The sequence below is a fragment of the Neophocaena asiaeorientalis genome, unplaced genomic scaffold (genome assembly GCF_003031525.2).
Source record: "Neophocaena asiaeorientalis asiaeorientalis breed wild unplaced genomic scaffold, Neophocaena_asiaeorientalis_V1.1 scaffold59, whole genome shotgun sequence".
Lineage (NCBI taxonomy): Eukaryota > Metazoa > Chordata > Mammalia > Artiodactyla > Phocoenidae > Neophocaena > Neophocaena asiaeorientalis.
In genome coordinates this window covers 18,857,223-18,879,453 of record NW_020174268.1, presented here as the reverse complement: position 1 = coordinate 18,879,453, position 22,231 = coordinate 18,857,223, and positions in this window count along the sequence as shown.

Below are 22,231 nucleotides of genomic sequence, written 5' to 3'. Positions count from 1 at the left end.
AATTGGTGCAGTTACCATGGAAAACAGTACGGAGGTTCCTCAAGAAATTTAAAATAGAACTACCATATGATCCAGCTATCCCACTCCTAGGCATATACCCGGACAAAACTATAATTCAAAAAGATACATGCACCCCTATGTTCATAGCAGCACTATTCACAATAGCCAGGACATGGAAACAACCTAAATGTCCACTGACAGATGAATGGATAAAGAAGATGTACATATATACAAAGGAATACTACTCAGCCATAAAAAAGACCAAAATAATGCATTTGCTGCAACATGGATGGACCTAGAGATTATCATATTAAGTGAATCAGAAAGAGAAAGACAAATACCATATAATATCACTCATATGTAGAATCTAAAACACGATACAAATCAACATATCTATGAAGCCAAGAGAGACTCACAGACATAGAGAAGAGACTTGCAGTTGGGGAGGTGAGGGATGGAGTGGGAGGTTGGGGTCAGCAGATGTAAACTAGTATATATAGGATGGATAAACAACAAGGTCCTACAGTACAGCACAGGGAGCTATATTCAATATCCTGTGATAAACCATCATGGAAAAGAATATGAAAAAGAATATATATGTGCGTATAACTGAATCACTTTGCTGTACAGCAGAAATTAACACAGCACCGTAAATCAACTATACCTCAATTAAATTTTTTTTAAAAGTGCCTTCTGACAGTGTATCACCCCTCCGTTCCTCACAATGACCCTGCACTTCACAGATCAGAATACTGAGGCCATTGCATTGCACCAGCTACACAAGGATTCACCGCCTCAGAGCTGAGGTCGGAAGTAGCCCTCAGTGACCCCCGAGTCCATATTCTTCCCAATGCACTTTCCCGTCTCCTCCACACCACACACTTCCCATTTCCCATTTCAATGTGGGTCAATTATGTCTCTCAAAGGAATAAAACCATGGGCCAGGGGAGCTGCACCCAGGGTGTTTAACAACCCTGTGGGTGTATCTCCTAGATGCCACCTACCACAGGCATCTGTGCTGCCCGACGCCGTATCTGCTTGGACAGAAAGCAGAAGGTACAGTCACCAGAAGAAAGAATAAAGGCACCACACGCCCCCCTCCATTTCCACTGTTTATTGCTGCATCCCCGCTGGCGACGTGGTCAGGGGCTTGGCTTTTCTGATCTTCCCTGCGAGCCAGCCTCTCCCAGGGACCCAGCTGGCCAGGCCACAGCTGTGTTACATCCTGCCCCCTCGCCCTCCCTCACCTGATCACCCCTCACTATCCAACTTGTGGGAGACCGGACAACCACCGTGGGCCACAGGCTGACTCTGAAGTGACAGGTCTCCCCACAGTGGATCCGTGAGAGCCATCACTTACCAAGTCCTTGAAGGGGAGAACAACTTTGCCCCGGTTTGGATCATATACAATAACAGTGTGTTCAGGATAACTTTTCCAGTTTACCCTAGACAGATAATAAAGCAGTAACAGTGATGGGCGGACTATATGCCAGGCTCTGTATTAAATACAACGGTCTTGCGTATGAAAGAGAAAAGGGCATCATTACTGGATCCAGCACCAACTGGGCCACAGTCTCCCTCGCTCTTCAAAGTGTAGTCTGTGAGTCAACAGCATCAGATCATCTAGCAGCTTGTTAGAGGAGAATCTTGGAGCCCGCCCCAGTCCTACTAAATGGAAATCTGCATTCTAACAAGATTTTCAGGTGATTCACAGGCAGCACTTCGAGTCTGAGAAGCACTGATGTAGGATTCTTTTTAAATCTGGGATAAAGGAAAGAGTGTGATTTTTCCTCCTCAAACGAGGCTGTACCTATAGGACTTGTGAGCAAACTTGGAGCTTCTTGCATATGTGTTTCCTTTCTACCTGGTAAGAGGCTTCTCAAGACTTCTTGTAAAGCTTATTATCCCTCTCAAGCTTTTATGAGCACGAAGCTCTTCCCTAACAGCATCCAAGCAAGGGCAGGAAGCTCATAGTTCTAGGCGCCCTCAAATGTGCATCGTGTGATGTATCTCAACTCATCTCCACAGCAATCCTGTGAGCTGGGTATTTTTGTTGCTGTTTCTCTTTATAAGTTAAAAAAAAAAAACTTAGACTGAAAGAAACTGGACTCAGAGGCACTGACTGGTTAGTAGTAGCAGAGCTGGGATTCAAATCCAGGTCGCCCTGATATGTCAATGCCCACACCTTCCCCCTATGCGGCCAAGCACAGCAGAGTAAACTTAAAAAGGGTCCAAATCATATACATTACTATCCTCTTATCTGGAAGGAAAATGTTTTAAGGCCAAATAAAAACATTCCAAGTACAACTGCCTCTTTATATCCCTAGCACTATATCATGGAAGGAGGAAAAAAAGGTGTTGTTATGTTTTGTTTTTACCTGTAACGCTATTCAGGTCACTGTTTACAGGATTTAGACCCCAGGAAATGGCTAGTTTAGATCTTTAAAAGAAAAAACTCAGGGCTTCCCTGGTGGCGCAGTGGTTGAGAGTCCGCCTGCCGATGCAGGGGACGCGGGTTTGTGCCCCGGTCCGGGAAGATCCCACATGCCGTGGAGCGGCTGGGCCCGTGAGCCATGGTCGCTGAGCCTGCACGTCCGGAGCCTGTGCTCCGCAACGGGAGAGGCCACAACAGTGAGAGGCCCGCTATACTTGGGAAAAATAATACTGTTCTTGAATGTTCCCTGGAGGGTATGCTGCTTTTAAGCTGTTTTCCCATATATGGAACAGATCCAGCTCCTGGATCCACCTTCTCTATTTTCAAAAGAACATCACATTTCTGCAGGCTTTGAGAGCAGCCTGTGCTATGGTGAAACGAACACTGTTATATGAAGAATATAATCCCCCACCAGACAGCCTGAGTTCATTCATTCATTCAACAAATTGGTAGGCACTCTGCAAGCAGACAGACTAGTCACTGCCCTTATGCAGATTACATTATAGACGGGGACAGAGTGGATATAACCAAGCTGGCCATTAAGACATTGCTTCATATACCGGGGCTTCATTAGCCATTAGCTAGAGAGTTATATAAAAATTCATTCTCAAGAACTTTGGGCTGGTGAGAAGGGTGAGGGACACGTGGCCCTACCTGGAGATAGAGAAACAGATTCTGTTCCCTACTTTGTGAGTTTTGCTTCCTGTCTCATAGCATGTGCTAGTACTATTAATAACTCTTCGAAACTGCTATCATTTGCATTTTATAGAAAACTAAACTGAGATTTGATGACGTTAAGTTTCATGACAAAAATCACACAGCTAGTAAGTTGTGAAGCCAAGATTCAAACTCAAGTATGACTGACCTTAAAGGCTTAATTTTCTTTGAATCTTTTTCCCCACTACTTTTGAAATATTTTATTTTTATCAAAGTTATATATAGACTTTGTTTAGTGAATCTACATATTTCTACAAGGCTAAGGCCTTGTGTCCCTCCTTCTCATTTCTTCTTCCTCAAAAGTAATGATTTTTTGTTCTTTTAGCTGGTTTATTTTATATTTATTGTGGCCTCTCCCGTTGCGGAGCACAGGCTCCGGACGCACAGGCTCAGTGGCCATGGCTCACGGGCCTAGCCGTTCTGCGGCATGTGGGATCTTCCCGAACCGGGGCACAAACCCATGTCCCCTGCATCGGCAGGCGGACTCTCAACCACTGCGCCACCAGGGAAGCCCTATATTCATATCTTTAAGTAACATGTTATTATTGCTATTTCTTGATTTTTTTTTTTCAGTTTTAGGCATTGACAAGTGGCTTTCTTTATATTCTTGGGAATATAAAGATTTCACTCTCTTTCCTCCTATCTTATCAATATAGTGTTTTTAAACACTTTGTCTACAAAGTTCAGTGCTTACATAGTTATGACAAGGCATAAGGGCAGAGTGAGAAGTTTGGCAAAAATCTCTTCTCAAAAAGTAATGACAAAACTGGGCAAGATGGTAAACAAAACAAAACAATACAAAACAAAAAACCCAACCATTTCAGGATGCTAGAAATCAAAGGCATGTAAAACTTGCAAAATATTTATTCAAGAAAGACTTCTGAACTTTGGGAAAGAACACTGGGACTCTGGCTTTGCAGCCTGGAGCTGGTCCCATCTATCACCTCCTTGCCCTTCTTCCACCCCAGCTCCAGTTTGATGGTTCTACCAGGGCAGGGCGGGCTGTGAAAACTAGCAGCTTCACCGGCAGAGTGAGCTGACTTGATTAAGAGTAGAATGCAGAGGGCTTCCCTGGTGGCGCAGTGGTTGAGAATCCACCTGCCAATGCAGAGGACACGGGTTCGAGCCCTGGTCCGGGAAGATCCCACATGCCGCAGAGCAACTAAGCCTGTGCGCCACAACTACTGAGCCTGTGCTCTAGAGCCCATCAGGCACAACTCTGCAACTACTGAAGCCCGCGTGCCCAGAGCCCGTGCTCCACAGCAAGAGAAGCCACGGCAATGAGAAGCCCGCACACCGCAACAAAGAGTAGCCCCCCCCCGCTCGCCGCAACTAGCGAAAGCCTGCGTGCAGCAACAAAGACCCAACGCAGCCAAAAAAAAAAAAAAAAAGAGTAGAATGCAGAGAAATCCCATGCCCTGGGCATTGTCAGAAATGGTAGCACTCCCAGTTCCAAACAAATGGGAATGGTCAACATCAAATATAGCCTGAGGCTGGGGCAGAAAACATACTGTCAGACTAGCCAGAGATGTTACAGCAAGATCCGTGGAGGAAGACAGCCCTTATGACCTTAGTGATCTCTGACATGTCCCTGGCAGTCTAGAAAGCGGCACATATTTGCAAGACTGTGTACATGAACGAGGGAGACCAGAGAGGGTCCCAGCTAACATAATCCCCAGCTGAACACCAGGCCTTGCATACACACAGAGGAGATACACAGGGACCGGATGAAAAGCAAAATCCAGGGAAGACTTGTAAATGACCTAAATCTTGAGTGTGTTCCCCAACCTCCATACAGGTATATCAGCAAAAGATGGCATTCTTACGAACTTAAGGTGTTCGAGCACAACCTCTGATCAATCATTGGTGGCCCACTAAGTTACACGGACACAGGGATGACCCCTAGGAAGCTAGGATCAAAAATAAAAATAACAGTTTAAGTAAAATTGACAAAAGACATCAGCAGGTACACACTGCAAGGGAAACAGACTCTTTGAAATTAGTCTAGGCAAGTCACTAAGCAAATGAACGAACAAACAAAACTCCACAACGGCAACATCTGAAAGGGGCAATGGGTGGAATTTGAATCTAAAGTTGCTATAATATAGTATCTGAAATATCTAGTTTTCAACAGAAAATTACAAAATAGACAAATAAACAGAAAAATGAGACCCATACTTTGAGGTGGGGAGGTGGGGAGTAGTTAATACAAACTGTCTCTGAGGAATTTCAGATGTTAAACTTCACAAAGACTTCAAAGAGGTTATTATAAATATGTTCAAACTAAGGGAAATCAAGTTTAAATAATTAAAGGACGTCACCTGCTCTCCAAATGTTTGCTGCTGGTCTTGGTGGCTTCTGGCCCTTGCGAGTCTCGGGCTCAACCACATGCAGGGTCCATCTCTCCCAGTCCATGAACCAACTCAAACCAGTCCCCAACAGCATGTGTCATCTGTGGCATCTGGCTTCGGCTTTGCTGCTCCCTCTGTAACCAGCGAGCCCTGGGGCCAGGTGGGAAGAACCAAGGCCCTGTTGTCTGCATCTCTCCTCTCTCTCTGCCTGCCTCGGCCTGCTCAGTCTTTAGGACAGAGTTTCTGCCTTGCTTTCCTGTGTGGATTCAAGTGGCTCTGCTGGAACTGGAGGCCTGACCCCCATCCCTACCCCCAGTTAATTAGCTCTTGTCAGGGGCTAAGTCTGTGCCCAGTATCCCCAGGTGGGGACCTTGCTCCAAGTCTGACAGACCTGCCGGAATCATCGCACTCCACCCACTCAGCTCGTTTCCACCTGCCTCTCCTTTTCCAGGGCATTTGGAAATAAGGAATAAAACCACCCTGTAGAGGTAAACTGTGTAATCAACATGGGGTCGAGGCAAACAGAGACCCAGAAACTGAGTGGATCCCAGCCCGAGGGACCACACTCTAACCTGATTGGCTGTGAACCTTGGCCAAGAAAGAAAATGCTAATGAGAAGACAGGTGGGTCTACAACAGAAGGTTAGAAAAAGAAAAGTCCCAAACCAATGTCGGCAGTGCCCATCCCATTTCTGGCTGGAAATCGGGCAGTCTGACCAAGAACTTGGTCGTGCCTTGTCCCCAGGCAGGTTTATCTTCTGGAGAAAGGGGTGTATCTGTCCTAATACTATTATTGAACTCGTCTAAGCAACTCCCCCTGCTCCAATTCCAAGCTCACCAAGTAACCTCCTGACATGAATACTGATAATTCTGACTTTTTGCTTAGCTCATCTAATACGAAACCATGCATTGATCTGGCCAACTAGACCACTATGCTTTCACTGTGAACTAGTAAGCGAGTATTCTGCCTTTATGCATCAGCCCATCGTGAGCCTTGATGAGGTGAGTCAGAACTCCCAAGTTTAATGAGCTCTGAAGGCAAATAAAACTTCTGCTCCTGGAAGACAGAGGACCAGCCCCTGGTCACTGGTAGGCTAGCCGTGGGTGATGATCACCCTGGGGGAGTCGATCAGCCTTCCCATCTTGACCTTGTACCACGTCCACTCACCAGCCTGGAGCCCTCTGGAGACCATGGGCAGCTGGGTCCTGTCCCAGGTTCTCCAGACCCCTTGGCCACACTGACTTGGATTTGCCTGGATGGCCATCTGGGTGACATGGAGCCTTGCATATGGGTAAGAGAAGCAGGAAGCCCCGCATGGAACAGTGGAGGCCAAAAGAGGGTGTGGAATACTTGTCAGGAGAGCTGATTCTCGAGCCGAGGTTTGGGCTATGAGATCTGTGGTTCTGGTGGACACTGTTGGGGAGGCATCTAGAGCAGAGCGGGTGCGTGAGCGAGGGCACAGAGCAGAAAGAGCCTGGACCCTGGGGAGACGTAGGAAGTTCTGAAGGACTGCAGTACCCGGGTGAGACCAGGGGAAAGTCGAAGACAGAGACATAAACAGGGTTCAGGTCAGCCCTGCCCCATCGAAATACAATTTGAACCACATATGTAATTTTGAATTTTATAGTATCCATATTAAAAAAGTAAAATGAAACTGGTGAAATTAATGTTAATAATATATATTTTTGAGTCCTAAATATTTCAACATGTAAAAAGTGTCAACATTTCAACATTTTATATTATTTTTCTAAGTCTTCAAAATTTGGTGGGTATTTTGCCCCGATCACGCATTGGAGGTGCTCCAAAGCCGCATGCGGCTGGTGGTGCCTCCATGGGACAATTCATGTCTTTATGAAGGGCCTGTCTGGTGGGATGGGGACTGGATGTAATCCTGAGAGCAAAGAGGGGGCCACTGAAGGGTTTCAAAGAAGGGAGTGGCATGGTCAGTTTTGTGTTCTAGAAAGATCTCTGGCCAGGAGTGGGAAGAGAAATCAATTCGAGCAGAATTGCATTTCAGGCCGAAAGGAATGGCCAAAGACGAGCGGTGTGTGTGCGTGTGCATTTGTGAGCGCGTGAGGAGAGGAAGGGGCGTGAGCTCATCACCCTCAGGAAATGCACTTCACGGCAGGGTTAGGACCCAAAGTTGCATGAGAAATGTGGATGGTTTAACCACATTGTGTGCTTTTTGGTTTTGGAGGCAGACCACTCTCCAGGGCTGCTGCCCTACCCCACTCCCCCCAGTCCAGGCAGAGCCCTCTCTGTGGTCCCAGCATTTTCACACCACTGGTACTGTTCTGGAGAAGAAGAGAAGCCCCAGGGGGCGGTGGCAGGCCTGGAGTCACGTGAGTGCCATGCCTCCGGCCCAGAGTCCACTGCTGAGCACGGAGGGGCTCGGCCCTGCCACTCCGATCCCACAGGCAGCCTATTGAGGGGGTCAGGGCTCAGCCCCTGCGGCTGCTGGTGAGGGACCCCGAGCGGGGAGCCTGTGTTGGGCAGGTGGGGGGCTGGCAGTGCACCCCACGTCCCCCTAAAGCAGGAGGAAGATCCCAGAACCTCAGGACAGGTAGAGACATTTTTCCAGCCACTTATGCGGGACCCTGGACAATTTCTCTGAGCCTCGGTTTCCTCATCTCCAAAGCAGGAATCATAGCTTAGCTGATGGGGCTGTTTGGAGGTGCGCAGGTGACGACGCGAGGCAGCGGCCTGGCACACAGCCCTGCCAATGGCCGGCACTCGTGAGCACGTACCCCGCTCCCACCACCTCGGGGCTGTCCAGGTCTTATTCTGTCACAGGCCCCAGGCCGCGGCCACTGGCCCCACCTCATCCTGAGACCCTGGTATCCCTTCTCCTTTTAGTGACAGCAAGGTGGCCGAGAGGGCACAAAGGGACCCGTGGGGGCGCACCTACGTGCTGGCAGGCGCCCTCCCCTTCCCTTCCCTTCCCAGGGCTCCACTCCAGGACCCAGACCTCTGTGCCTGCCCCTCAGTCTCCTCCACAAGGACGCCCTGGGGTGGCGCGGTCTTGTCTCGCGGGGCTGCGGGTGCGAGGGGTGGAGGGTTTAGAAGATTTCAGAGAGGCTACAGGTTGGAGGGAGGGAGAAAGGCATCGGAAGTCGTAAACCCAGCGGGTCCGTCACGTGTGTATTTCTGGGCGTCTGCGTGTTCAGGATGATGGGAAGCTGCTTTGATCTGTGTGTGGCCTCCTCCTTTGTTCCTTTCTTGGGTTGGGTGGAATCAGCGATCATTACTGCGCTTGTTGGAAGCCCTGTTATAGTCAGATCTTGGGGCCACACGGGTGCCCCAGACACTCAAGGTAAATGAGAGCCCAAGGAAGCCCTTCCTGAATACAAAATTCTGTCCTAAGGAAGTCTTGGAGATGATCTGTTTACTGGAGTGCCTGAGCCCTGGGCAGAGCTGCGTCCTTGCGGCGTCCTCCGGAGGCGCACATGTGTCTGCGGTCCGCCCTCCCAAGCATCCCTCGGGAGAAGCACCTGCCTCTTTATGGCTCCTGGGGCTGGAAGACGCCTCCCCCATGCCACCCCAGAGGACTACAGTCTTGGATGATCAAACTTAGTTTCTTTAGCCTAGAGGTGAGTGACTTTTTAACCACCCCCAAGGGTAGCCTCACGCTTTCAACTTCAAGTCCCCTCCTTTGAGGGGCTCGGCTGAAGCTGGGACTGCCCGGGAGGATGCGGAAGCGACAGCATTCAGGATTGTATTGCCAGCTGCCCGAGATGAGTTTCCAGCTGCCTTGGAGGAAGCTCCACAAAAGGGAAGCAGTTTAATGTCCCCGCTTCACTCAGGAGCCTCACCAAAACCCTGACGCCTAATTCCTCTGACTGGCTGGCCCCCCTGCCAGGTCACCCTGCTCAGAGGAGGTGGCCTGTGCTCACCCCACAGCCTGTGTCACTGGCAGCTCCCACTTCTGCCTGTCACACAAACAGCACAGGGCTTCACAGTGAGCTGTAAAGTGACTGCTGAAAAAACTCAGCCCCAGGCAGGTACAGCAGGCCTGCCTCATTCATGGCAGTTCAGACCTTCAAACTGGAGCCCCATCCATCACTGCCTCCCGTCCTATGAGAGTCCACAATCCGAGCTGCAGGCCTGGCAGTTCCCGGAGTCACACGGACGGCCGTCAGCAGGTCCCTTTGTCCTCTGGCCTTCGCAGGAAATGGGCCTCATTCTCACATTTGTTCCCAAACAGGAGTCTAGACTTGGGGGGGGGGAAACTCCAAATCTCTATTGATCGTGCCCTAATGGAGGGAGGTGGATCTGTGGTCTTTGCCCTTAGCTGTTACTAAAGAAAATAGAAACGGTTTTCATATTTCTGATGGGTGGCAGGAAAAAAGAAAAAAAACTTCAGCTTTATTTCTCTTTTAAAGAAATATGACTATTAGGCCTTTGGAAATGAATGACCTCAAAGGCACTAATTAGTGCTCACTTATGTATTTAGTTCACAGAAACATCAGCCTAACAAACTCTATAAGAAAAGGAAAAATTATCTCAAGGTGACAGAGAAGACTCTGCTCTGAAAAGTCCTTGAGAATTAGATGACAGACGAGAAAAGGTAAATCAACTTTTAGAGAATGTTCTTTAAAAATGAAGACTCAGCATTCTGAGAAAGATTTTGTCCTAAATACTGTTTTCTTCCTCAGTGCAGAAGTTGATTAAAGTAAACACCAGCTAACTAAAGTGAATGAAAGATCTGCGTGGAAAAGAAAACATCACGGGGGCTTCCCTGGTGGCGCAGTGGTTGAGAGTCTGCCTGCCGATGCAGGGGACACAGGTTCGTGCCCCGGTCTGGGAGGATCCCACATGCTGCAGATTGGCTGGGCCCGTGAGCCATGGCCACTGAGGCTGTGCGTCCGGAGCCTGTGCTCCGCAACGGGAGAGGCCACAACAGTGAGAGGCCCACGTACCGCAAAAAAAAAAAAAAAAAAAAAAAAAGAAAACATCACAGCATGCAAGAGCCCTGTGTTAACCAGGTCTTGGGAACAGAAGAAGGAAGGACAGAGTGGAGCCTGAGGGGACATTCTGCAGGGAGAGAAGGGGGGGCTCCAGTGGAAGCAGGCTGCAGGGATCCCCAGAAGTCTCGGGAAGGCACTGGACTTCCCGTGGTTCCTGGGATGGGGTGAGAGTCAAGCTATTTCAACCAAGTAGTAAAGGAAAAGTTGAGCCTGGAGGCTGCAGGGTTTCAGGATTCTCAGGTGGCAAATCTTGAGTCAACCTTGCTTAAAAACCCACTTTACAATTCTCATCATCCCTGCTATGGACTGAATGTTTATGTGCCCCCAAAATTCACACTTTGAAACCCTAACCTGTAATGCGATGGTATTAGGAGGCGGGGCCTCTGGACGCTCATTAGGTCACGAGAGAGGAGACTTCATGGTAGGATTAGTGCCGTCATAAGAAGAGACACAGAGAACTTGCTTTCTCTCTCTGCTCTACGCCATGTGAGGACCCAATGAGAAGACGGCTGTCTGCAAACCAGGAAGAGAGCCCTCACCAAGAACCCAACCCTGCTGTCACCCTGACCTTGGACTTCCAGCCTCCAGGACTGTGAGAAAATAAATTCGTGTTAATCCCCCAGTCTATGGTGTCTGTTGTAGCAACCCAAGCGACTAAGACACCGCTGACCACAGTTTCCACCCCAGAGGTGCCCTCCTCATTCTCTCATGTGGTCTCAGTACTCATGGTGGACACCAGTGGTTGGCTGACCTGATCCCCACCCCAGTCCCCATTCCCTGGCTCCCTTCCAGTGAGGGTGGCATATCACAGAAATCAAGGTGGAGCTCCCAGGAAGCTTCGGTTCCTGACGAAAAGCCAGTGCCCCCCCACCCCCCGCTTTGTCCGTCCCCTTCTACTCCTTTCTGCCTGGAATGTGATGAGGTATGGAGTGCAGCCTGTGCCACCATGAGGGACAAACGTGAAGACAAAAGGAAACAGACTGTGGATCCTGGAGAGGAAAGATAAGAAACCCTGGGTCAGGGCTGCCCTGGTGGTGCAGTGGTTAAGGATCTGCCTGCCAGTGCAGGGGATATGGGTTCGAGCCCTGATCCGGGAAGATCCCACATGCCATGGAGCAACTAAGCCCGTGCACCATAACTACTGAGCCTGTGCTCTAGAGCCCACGAGCCACAACTACTGAGCCCGCGAGCCACAACTACTGCAGCCTGCGCACCTAGAGCCCATGCTCCTCAACAAGAGAAGCCACCGAAATGAGAAGCCCACGCACCACAATGAAGAGTATAGCCCCCGCTTGCCGCAACTAGAGAAAGCCTACACGCAGCAACGAAGACCCAAAAATAAAAAATAATAAAATAAATAAATTAAAAAAAAAGAAAATCCTGGGTCCCCTAAGAGTGTTATTGCATAGCTGCTGCACACATTGCTTTTCTGAAAAAATAATGTCCTATGTGTTGAAAACATTGTTGGCCAGATTTTTTGTCATTTGTAGCTGGGAGAATTCCTAACGGGTACAGTGTCACCCTCCAGAGCATTCCTGGAGAGCATTCCTCAGGTTATCAAGCCCTTTGACTCTTTCAGAGTCGGAGGCCTAAGGAAGACTGTCTTGTTCGTGACAATCTGTTCAGCCCCTGTGGGGACAGAGCAGGGCTGGCAGGGGCGTGAGTTCTCCTTCTGTGCTCTGGTATACATTCTCAGAAACAGTCTTCAGACCTCCAAGAGCATCTCCTGTATTTTACTAGAAGATTCATGAAACGATTCATGGTATTTGTCTCTGGGAATGGTATTGTTCAGATCAACTACAATCGCCCTGTACAGAATCCCCAAACCAGACTTTTCTTGCCTTAGAGAGTCTGTAGAGTGATGGAGACAAACCCTGTCTCCCAGGGAAGTTTGTACCTGGCAGTACCTTGTGTACCACCACACCATGTACAAACAAGACTCACTTCCCATTTGCCTGGGCCACGACACACACTCCCCTGGGGTCCACCCGAGCAGACACAGGAGAATTGCAGGTGGCATGCCACCAGCCTGCTGGGCTAGGCTTCACACCCAAGGGGACAGTGGGCCCAGTGTTGGATAATTCAATCGAACAAACCAAACTCTGCCTTGTTATCTGGGGAGAGGGGATGGAGGCCAGAATGAATGAGCTTCATGCCTCTGGGGCCCAAGTTCATCAGTCTTCCGGGGCCACATCCACGCCACCTCCAGTGGAAAATTCAGATCCAGTACAAGTCTTAGCAAGTGCAAATGTAAACCTGTTCTTTGAGATCTTTTTCCCCATAGATAATTGCTAAACTGTTTCAGACTAGGGAGAAAAAGGCTAGTCTTTGGTTAGTAGTCTCCAACATTATTTACAGAATCTCAGGCAGAGTGATTTTGTATCCGTCTATGTCACTTTATACTTAAAAAAAAAGTAGCCCTCTCTACCCTCACCACCTCGCAAACCTGCATTAAACTGCAGCACGTTGCAATCTATGCGCTGATGTCTAGCAGGAATACATTTTCTGCCACATAGATGTAGTTAAATCCCTAGCCCTTATTTTTAACCCAGCACCATTTCTGAATCAATTTCTATGGAGAGAGAATACCTGGACATTTAAATCCATCAAAAAGGAGTAAATGAGCATTTCAGATCCATCTATCAAGAAGAAATGCCCCTTCTCCCCACCATTGTGGGGCTTTGTCAGTCGCCTGTCAGATGAATGTCCATGTAAGTGTTTATTAATCACTCCCGCGCACGCTGATGGACCCGAACACTCTGTCCCTCTATGCCTCTGACACGTACCAAGTATGCGGTGGGGTTCTTCTGTCTCTTGAGCACAGTTGCTTACTTTGTTAAAGTTAATTTCCACTCATTTCTGGCTTTGATGGGAAGATTCCTTTATCAGTTCAATTCATGTGTGTTGTCTGTAATCAAAGCAATATTGTCTGCTAATGTGAGCTCCCGCCCATGCTCTCTCTCCATTTTATGCTAACGCCTTTCTTCTGCCGGTCCTGCGAGGGACAATTTGGGGAAGACGCTCTCTCCCTGGCCTTCGGAGACAGGCTGCAGCAAGTGGTGGATTGACAGCCATTTCCTCCTGCCAGCATTCCCTGGCTTAGGGAAACGATGAGCTGCTCTTTTCCCCAGGAATTACCTGGGTTGAAAAGCAAGTCAGGGCTTCCCTGGCGGCGCAGTGGTTAAGAATCTGCCTGCCAATGCAGGGGACACGGGTTCGAGCCCTGGTCCGGGAAGATCCCACACGCCCAGAGCAACTAAGCCCGTGCGCCACAACTACTGAAGCCCGTGCTCCACGACTAGAGAAGCCACCGCAATGAGAAGCCCGCGCACCGCAACGAAGAGTAGCCCCCGCTCGCGGCAACTAGAGAAAGCCCACGCGGAGCAACAAAGACGCAACGCAGCCAAAAATAAAATAAATAACTTTTTTAAAAAAGAAAATAATTTTAACAAAGAAAAGAAAAGCCAGTTAGTGGGGTGAAGAAGGTAATAGGAGACGTGTAATGGCAATTTTGTATTCCTACCACCATCCGTAGGACCAAGTCTTATTCTGAGTCATGTCCCCTGCATCAGCAGGCGGACTCTCAACCACTGCGCCACCAGGGAAGCCCAAGATTCAACATTCTTTACAGACCAGACCCTCCAACAAGCTCTCCCTCTACTATCCCTCCAGCCCCATAAAATTCACTATATCCCCGACGTATATACTCCTGTGCGTCTTCTCACACTGTCCTTTCCATCTCCTCTCTCTTCCCCATCTCATCCACCCATTGACAGGCCATTAATCCAAGTCCTACCCCTCCTGAACGATGAAGTCCAGTCTCCCCCTCCTCAAAGACATGCTTCCTCTCAGCCCCAGGGCCACAAGAACTCTTCTCTGAATGCCTCCAGAACTAAAACTCACTAGGACAGCACTGGCACTCACCACCTTGTGCTGTGCGGGGTTGGCATATAGAGGAGCGTCTGGAGCCAGCCAACCCCAGCCTGAATCTGACACTGAAACTCAGAGCTGCATGGCCCTGGGCAGTCACTGAATGCTTGTGCAAGTTTCTCCATAAGGAAAAGGAATGAAATAACACTTATCTTGTAGGGCTGTTGTCAGCATTCACAGTAATTTATGGAACCCACCTGTCACAGTTCCCAGACGATGTGGGAGCCCAGTAAGTGGTAGCTATTATAAATCCCAACTGGATGCCAGACCCCCAGAGGAAAGTATGGTACGTATGGCACTTTTCTGTACTGCAGGGTATGTAAAGTTAAACCTATGTGTCTCAGACCCTCTCGCCACTAAGGTTCAGGTTATACATAAGGTTCCAACAACTAAACGTATTTCTTCAATATTTGGAGGACAGAAGTGAGGCGAGGCTTCTCAAGAACTGTGAAGGGTCTGAGGTTTTGCTCTACGTGCGAAAGCTAACAGGTTAGTTGGCCACAGTATCATGAATGCTGGTAGAAGACAGGAGATGCCTGGGTCGGAGACAAGACTTCAGTACTCAAAGCAATAGCAGTAGCTAGAATATCAGCATCTCCTTGTGCTGACTCCTCAAACCCCAACTCCCATGGGGCAATGTGAGGAGGGTCACGTGACACCCGCACATGCAGTGGGTTACGTTAAAGGAGAGGAACTTTGAGCTTAGAGAACCCAAGTCTTTTCTAATGTACGGTAGGCACGCCTAGCTTTGCTCTGGATCTCTGAATCCAAGGCTATTTGCTATGCAAGCATCCTTGGAAAGATAGTCTAGAACAAAGCCGTCAGTACATCTGCAAGATGTGCGGACACAAGAGACCCATGGAAAATCATCTCCCAGCAAGGCCACCTTCCTGCTGCCAGCTGTTGCTTCTGGCAAAGATGGTCGTGGAGATTTGGGGTTTTCTACAGCCGCATCCCAGTGTCCAACCACTAGCTTCATAGAGTCCAAAGGAAATTATAAAACTAGCAAATCCCTAGCCCCAGGTCACAGCTATGACTGATATCTGAGCTCAGCTGTGCCTGTGACAGCCTCCTGACTTTCCTCTTTCTTGATTGTGGCAGGCGAGTTAGATGTTATTGAATTTCCTGAAGGCCCAGCCTGGAATCTATTTCCCCATCACTTCCAAGAGTTCTTTAAGCACTAAATTTCCTGCATTAAATCCTTCCTTTACTGCTTAAGAGGGCTGGAATGGTTTTTGTTTCCAGTACTAACTAAAATAAGTAGAGGGGCTTCCCTGGTGGCGCAGTGGTTGAGAGTCCGCCTGCCGATGCAGGGGACGCGGGTTCGTGCCCCGGTCCGGGAGGATCCCACATGCCGCGGAGCGGCTGGGCCCGTGAGCCGTGGCCGCTGAGCCTGCGCGTCCGGAGCCTGTGCTCTGCAATGGGAGAGGCCACAGCAGTGAGAGGCCCGCGTACCGCCAAAAAAATAATAATAATTAAAAAAATAAAATAAGTAGAGACTAAACCTCATTATTCACCAAAGCTCCTGTGCCTCTGACTAGAGACTTCTGATGACGCTGAAGGTGGTGATGATGATGGTGGTGGTGGTGATAACAGTTAGTAAAGGAAAAGAAAGAGCGTGAAGAAAGGAAGAATAAAGCAGGGACAAGAGGAGGGTGAAAACCCTTCATTATTTTTCTCCTCTTCCATCAAAATATCATATATTCTCCAAAAAGAAAGCTTTTTTTTATCTCCTACAAGTATGGAAAGGAGAAGCAAGCGTACTTGTCACTGGAACCCCAGCCTCACCAATTAGAGCTCTTGTTTTGTTTCGCTTTTTTTCAAATTACATTTTCCCCGTATTTCTCTGTGATGCAAGAGAGTTTTCCCAGCCGCTCTCACATGGGCTGGTCACATCTTGGCTGGATCAGGGCGAAGCCTGATCTCAGTGCCATGTTCAACAGTCACAAAGCTCTTTTCATACCTGCACCGCATCTCACAGGGGATGGAAATTAAGGAAACATTCATGTCTTTAGCCTAAGTCATGGCCTAGGGGTTCTTCCCGGAATGGAGGTTCTGGTTGACTCAGTCACTCCCCACAAGCTTTTTTGTTCAGTGTCTGGGACCCTCTACCCTGATCTGCTCTCTAATGGTGACCCAAAATGTCCATCCCCGTCCTGTGTAGGAACTTCTGGAAGGGCATCTCTCAGAACTGCCTTATGATTTCTCCACGCTGCACGGTGCTATTCTCTCAGGGTCTGGCAGGGGATACACCCTTCCTCTGCAATGCAGGTGGCTGCGTTCTGGGATTTGCATACAATTGCTCATGTGATCTGTGCATATGGTAATAGCTAACATTTATTGAGTACCTGCTATGTGACAGACACAGTATTAAATGCTCTAGGGGTCTTTTAACCCATTTCAGTCTCCCCAACAATTCTGTGACGCTCCATACTTTATACACGTGGCAACAGAGGCTCAGAGAATTCATCAGCTCACCTAGATCACAACCAGGGTGTCTTCAGAGGCCTCTCTCTTACACCTATGTTATCCTGCATAAAGCAGGAACCTAATGAATATTCGTTCAATGGATTAGAACCAATGTGGCAGAAATGACTGATTTCCCCCATTATCCATCCATTCTTTCCTTCATCTTAGTAATAACCACCACTATCATCCAAGATTTTAGCTGAGTCCCTGCCTTACTTGGCCAGTTACTTCTCTATGCCTCAGTGTCTACACTTGTGAAATAGAAATTAGTACCGGTCTCATGTGTTTCTCAAGTGTACGAACTCCCAGTCAAGTAGGCTACTAACCCCGAACCATCCCAAACCATAATAGCTGACCGATAAAATACGTATTTTAAATTTCCACCTTGTAGCTCATTTTATTGACTAAATAAATTAGTACATGTGCCAGGCACATAGTAAGTCAAATTCTGGCCAGTTGATTGAATTAAACTCAATGCCATTCTATAAATCCGTCTCAACAACGGATTAAGAAGCTCCAGAGAAAGCTTGACCCTTCAGACTCTGTCATGAAATAGAATTACAACATATTTTAACAATAAATGAACTACTGATTAGGAATACAAAATCTATATTTTATTAGTCACATACTATAGCTTGGGGTAGTTTTTGGTTAGTAATCTATTTGACTTGATTTTTAAATACTTGAGAAATTATCCTCTCAGAAACCAACTGCTACCTAAAGAAATATTCACAGGGGAGCATCCTTTTCCACCATCGTGGTGCTTGTGTTAAACAAGTCAACAGCCCCTCCCTCTGAAGCCAGCTCGATGAAGCTATTTCCCACAGAACTCAGTCCTGCTAACGTTTGCACCCATCAGAGAATCAAGAAATGAAGAAAAGGACACGGGAGAGTAGGGACGGATAATCTAAGAAGCTGCCCCATTACTGATACCTTTGGTTGGGGTAAGGACAAGTAAGGCAGCGTGTGTACCCCATACAGGGGCCACGTGCATTATGAATTGGAGTCTGTGCCACAGTTCGGTTGTGGCAGTGACGTTCCTACAAGGTCAAGAGACTTACTTACAAGGTCCTAAGACAAGACAGTAAATGGGAGAGACCGCTCAGGTTGTTCCCAATTTGTGCTTTGATCCCTAATGAGTAACAAAGTCGACAAGGTAGAAGCGGTATCTTCTTGCTATCCCAGGATAGAACCAGCTAGGCTTAGCTCTAAGGCATCTGCTGACAGGAGCTGCCCCATGGTATCAGCCGCCACTTAACAGCTGGAGAAGGGAAAGAAAGTGACTTTTCTTAGGGATTCAGTTTAGTCACAAACTCTACATTGTTAGCTGGAAACAGGACTTCTCTCTGAGGCCCAGAGCCCACCCAGAGCAGATCCACTAATCAACAATTCTCTGTAGAGTCTAACTTTAATTTTCTTTCTTTTTACAAGGGCCTGCCGTACTGGAGACGTTAGCCTGGTACTCCAAAATGACACAGGGATCTGTACAGTTCGTTACTCAAGTAGCGATGACAGATGCGACGTTCTTTGTGGGAATGAAGAACCGGGGTTCTGGAAAACATTAGCCAGATGGGGAGGACGTTATCCTTTGGAATCACACATGACTGCAAGATAGCACGGTGCCAGAATCCACTGGTGGTCCATCAGGGGTGGGAATACCCAGCTCCCTGCCAGGGGTAAGGGCGTCACTGCGAAAATCCTAGAGCAGCTCCCTCCAAGAATCGAGGTCTCCAGCGCCCCTCCTTTTCTGGGAACCCCTCCCCTCCTCCAACCCCTTCCCCTCTTCCAAAATGTAATGAGCAGACAGCAAGCATCAATCACCCACTCACTGCGCCTCTGAGACATTGCTAGCCAAGTACTTTGCTGAAAAAAACGGGAGCTTGGCTGTGTTGGCTGGGGGTGGGGTTTGGGGTGATGGTCACAGAGTCCCCAGGACTTTTTAAATCAGTCTCCTCTGCTCTGTACGACACACCACAGAACGTCAGCTGTAAACAAGTCCTCTGCTCTTTCCCTTGCAGTGGCTTATCTTTGCTTTCTTGGGTGTTTTTGAGCCGAAGGCTCTCAGAGAATGGGAGCTTGGAGGAGCAGCGGATGTCTTCTGGGTTTGCTCTGGTGAAAATGGGGAAAGAGGAGGGTGTGTGGAGGCAGCTGAGCGGCAGAAGGGCTCCACCGTCAGCGGGTTTATTGCTTTTTGCTGCCACCTGGCTGATCACAGAGCTGCGGGCTCCTGCTGGCAGAGAAAGGAAGACACACAGGAAAGAAACATCTACGCTGGAAGGTCTCAAAGCCAAGTTCCCTGATGGGCATGTGACTCTAGGCCACAGACAATCGAGGCCAGCCTCGTGACTCAGGAGTCACTGTCGTCCCCAGAGGGGGACGGGGGCTGATGCTAAAGGCCATATGCTTAAAGGTAAGGGGTCCGTTCATCCACGGAAAACTACTTGAGGTGAGACTGGTTCTGCCTGTTTCAAACCCTCTGTGTTTTCTTCTTCTTAAAATCTGCAAACACTTCCTACTGAAGTCCTCAGTAAGATGTTCCATGCTTGCCTTCCAGGTCCCCGAGTAGGAGAATACCCTCCTTCCCGCAGAAATCATCTTTGCTTCCATTGATGTCAAGGGGGATTACTCGGGCCGGACAATCCATGCCAAGAGAGGGCCTCACTCGGCATTCCTGCAGCCTCTCGCTCGGGAAGGAAAACACAGCTCCCATTTACTGACTGTCTTGGACAGCGTGCTTAGGGCTTTACGAGGCATGAGGGCTACACAGTGGTCCTGGGGCAAGATGTGGAAGAAGACAGCCAGTCTAGCCCAGGCTGAGCGTGTGGATAAGGAAAAAACTCTCTAGAGGGGAAGCACAGGGCGGGTGTCAGGGTAGGTGCCAGCCAACAGACTGGCCTGTGGGTACTTGTAAGGCAGCCCAGGAAGGCCTTCCAGAAAATCATATGGGAGAAGGAGGCCAGAGGCCCCATAAGGTTCAGACAGAAGCTCTGATTATTGGTATGAATTGCCTTCACTTGCACCCACTGACCGGAAAGCCTGGTAACATTCAGGATACACGTACATCATCTTTAATCCTTACAAGGAAGATGAGGTATCATTCTCATTCTACTATAAGAAAGCTAAAGCCCCACGAGCTTCTGAAATCTTGTGACGCTCGTCAAAATGCAGCTGTGATACACTGAATAGGTGCAAAGGAAGGACAGCTCCTTTATCGCCATCAGCACCCGCATTAAACACTTATCCGATACATCTAACGTGCGAAAGGCTGGTGACACCAGTATTGAGTCTATCCCCGCCCTGATGGCCTTGTAAGGTAGTTGGGAAAAAGCAGGAGGACCTCCAGCTGCTATGACATGATTCCCACTGATTCCTTCAGTGGGCTTGATTCTCACCATCTGGCTGGGTCAGGGGTTAGGGACCATATTAGCTATGATTAGATACAGCCACGTGTAGTAGAAAATTCAAATACTAGTTAAAAAGATAAACTATTTATTTCATTTTATTTATAAACATTTATCTTCCACTCACAAAAAAATGAGTAGAGCAGCTCCCTGATCTTCTGGGACCCTGGTTCTTGCCACCTTTCTGCTCTGTTATTCCCAGCATGAAGCTTCTATCCTAAGGATTATTACCTGCTCTAAGATGGATGCTGAAAATTCTTCTCTGACTTTCAAGGGGCCGTCCTGTCACTGGTCTCTTTAAATATGGGTGTTCCCAGGAATACGTCTACAATCTCGTTTTTTTCTCTAGACTCCCCCACCCCCAAGCTCTTCCATCCTAAGACTAAAGCCGCCATTTTTGTATACGTAAGTCCCAAATCTCTCTTTCCATCTCTAATCTCTCTACCCAACTTTAGACTCACATTTTCACCACGGGACATCAGCAGAAGCCGCTGAGGTTAAGGATGAAAATGCAACACGTCTAAATATGACATCACGTTGCAGCTTCATGAGCAAAAGTGGGCCCTGCTCTGCAGATCCCTGTCTCTGCCTGTGGCATCGCCACCCTCCCATCCCCCCCGGACCAAGTGGCCACGGGTGTGTGTGACTTCCTGTCTCGTGCCTTTCCCCTCCAACACACACAGACACAGACACACACACAGACACACACACACACACACACACCCCACCCTACTTGATCTTACCCATTCCCCCTTCAAATTCTTTCCTAACTCCACCCCCCGCTCAGGCGGTCATTATCCATCACTTGAACTGATACAATTTGCTCCTTGTTTGTTTCCCTCCCTCTGTTCATTCAATAGTTCAGTAAACATCCATTTGCAAGCTGACTCTGTCGGACCCTGCACTCTGTCAGACCCTGCTCTGGCCTTTCTCTGTCCCCATCAACAGGACCTCCTACTGCTGCCAGTTACATGTCTCGAGTTCAGATCTGACTCTGTTACTACCCCTGCATAAAGTTTTCTGAGTAGGATCAAGTACAGAGCTGTTAGGGTGGCCCTTCATGGCTCAGCCTCCACTTTCATAGCACACCTGTGTCCAGGCACCTCCCCTCCCCCCTGTAGTGGGCGCCCCCCACTCCTGCCTCCCAGATGCCTTCATCATTCCTTGGTAGGTCAGGCGCCCTCTGGCCCCTCTGCTCCACTGGGCAGGATGCTCACTGCTGGCAGACTGGTCTGAGTCACCACCGGCCCAGTCAAGGGAGCAGCCCCTCCCTCACCCATGAGGATTCCCCCTCCACTGCCTTCAGCCAGAAAGCACAGAAATGGTCACTGACAATTCCAGAGCACACCCCACATCTCTCTCTGACCAATCTTTCCTCCTATACACCATGAAAAACCCAGATGACACCCCTAGCCTTGAGCTACCTATGGGTTCATCCAACTTCTCCAGAGCAGGACACTAGATTGCCTTGAATGGGACCATCTCGCCTCTATGAAGCCATGTTGCCTCCAGATTTGCCATTTCCTCAACAAATTCATTGAGCTCCTGTCTGTTTGAGCCCGGGGGAGGGTGTGGTGGCTGGGAGAGGGTCAGACAGTCCCTGCAGGTCAGTTACCCCTGCCATGCTCCTAAGTGTCCAGGTGTAGCAAGCAGGCAGACCAGGACCTCTCCTTCCCCACCCTACCTCCTGAGTCAGGCCACTTTCATTCATTTTTCTATCTAGCAAATATAGGCTGAGTATGTACTACGTGCCAGTAACTGTCCTGAGTTGGGAAACATTAATGCACAAGATAGACAAACACGCAAGTCCTCAGTGGGGCGCACATTTCAGCGGGGAGCGGGGCGCAGGGAGCAGAGAAACTGAGGAGGGAAGGACACAGAGTTGGAAGGTATTTATAAAGCAAGGAACCCTGTGGGGAGGGTTGGGGAAAGAGGGGTGATATTTTTAAGTAGGGTCGTTGG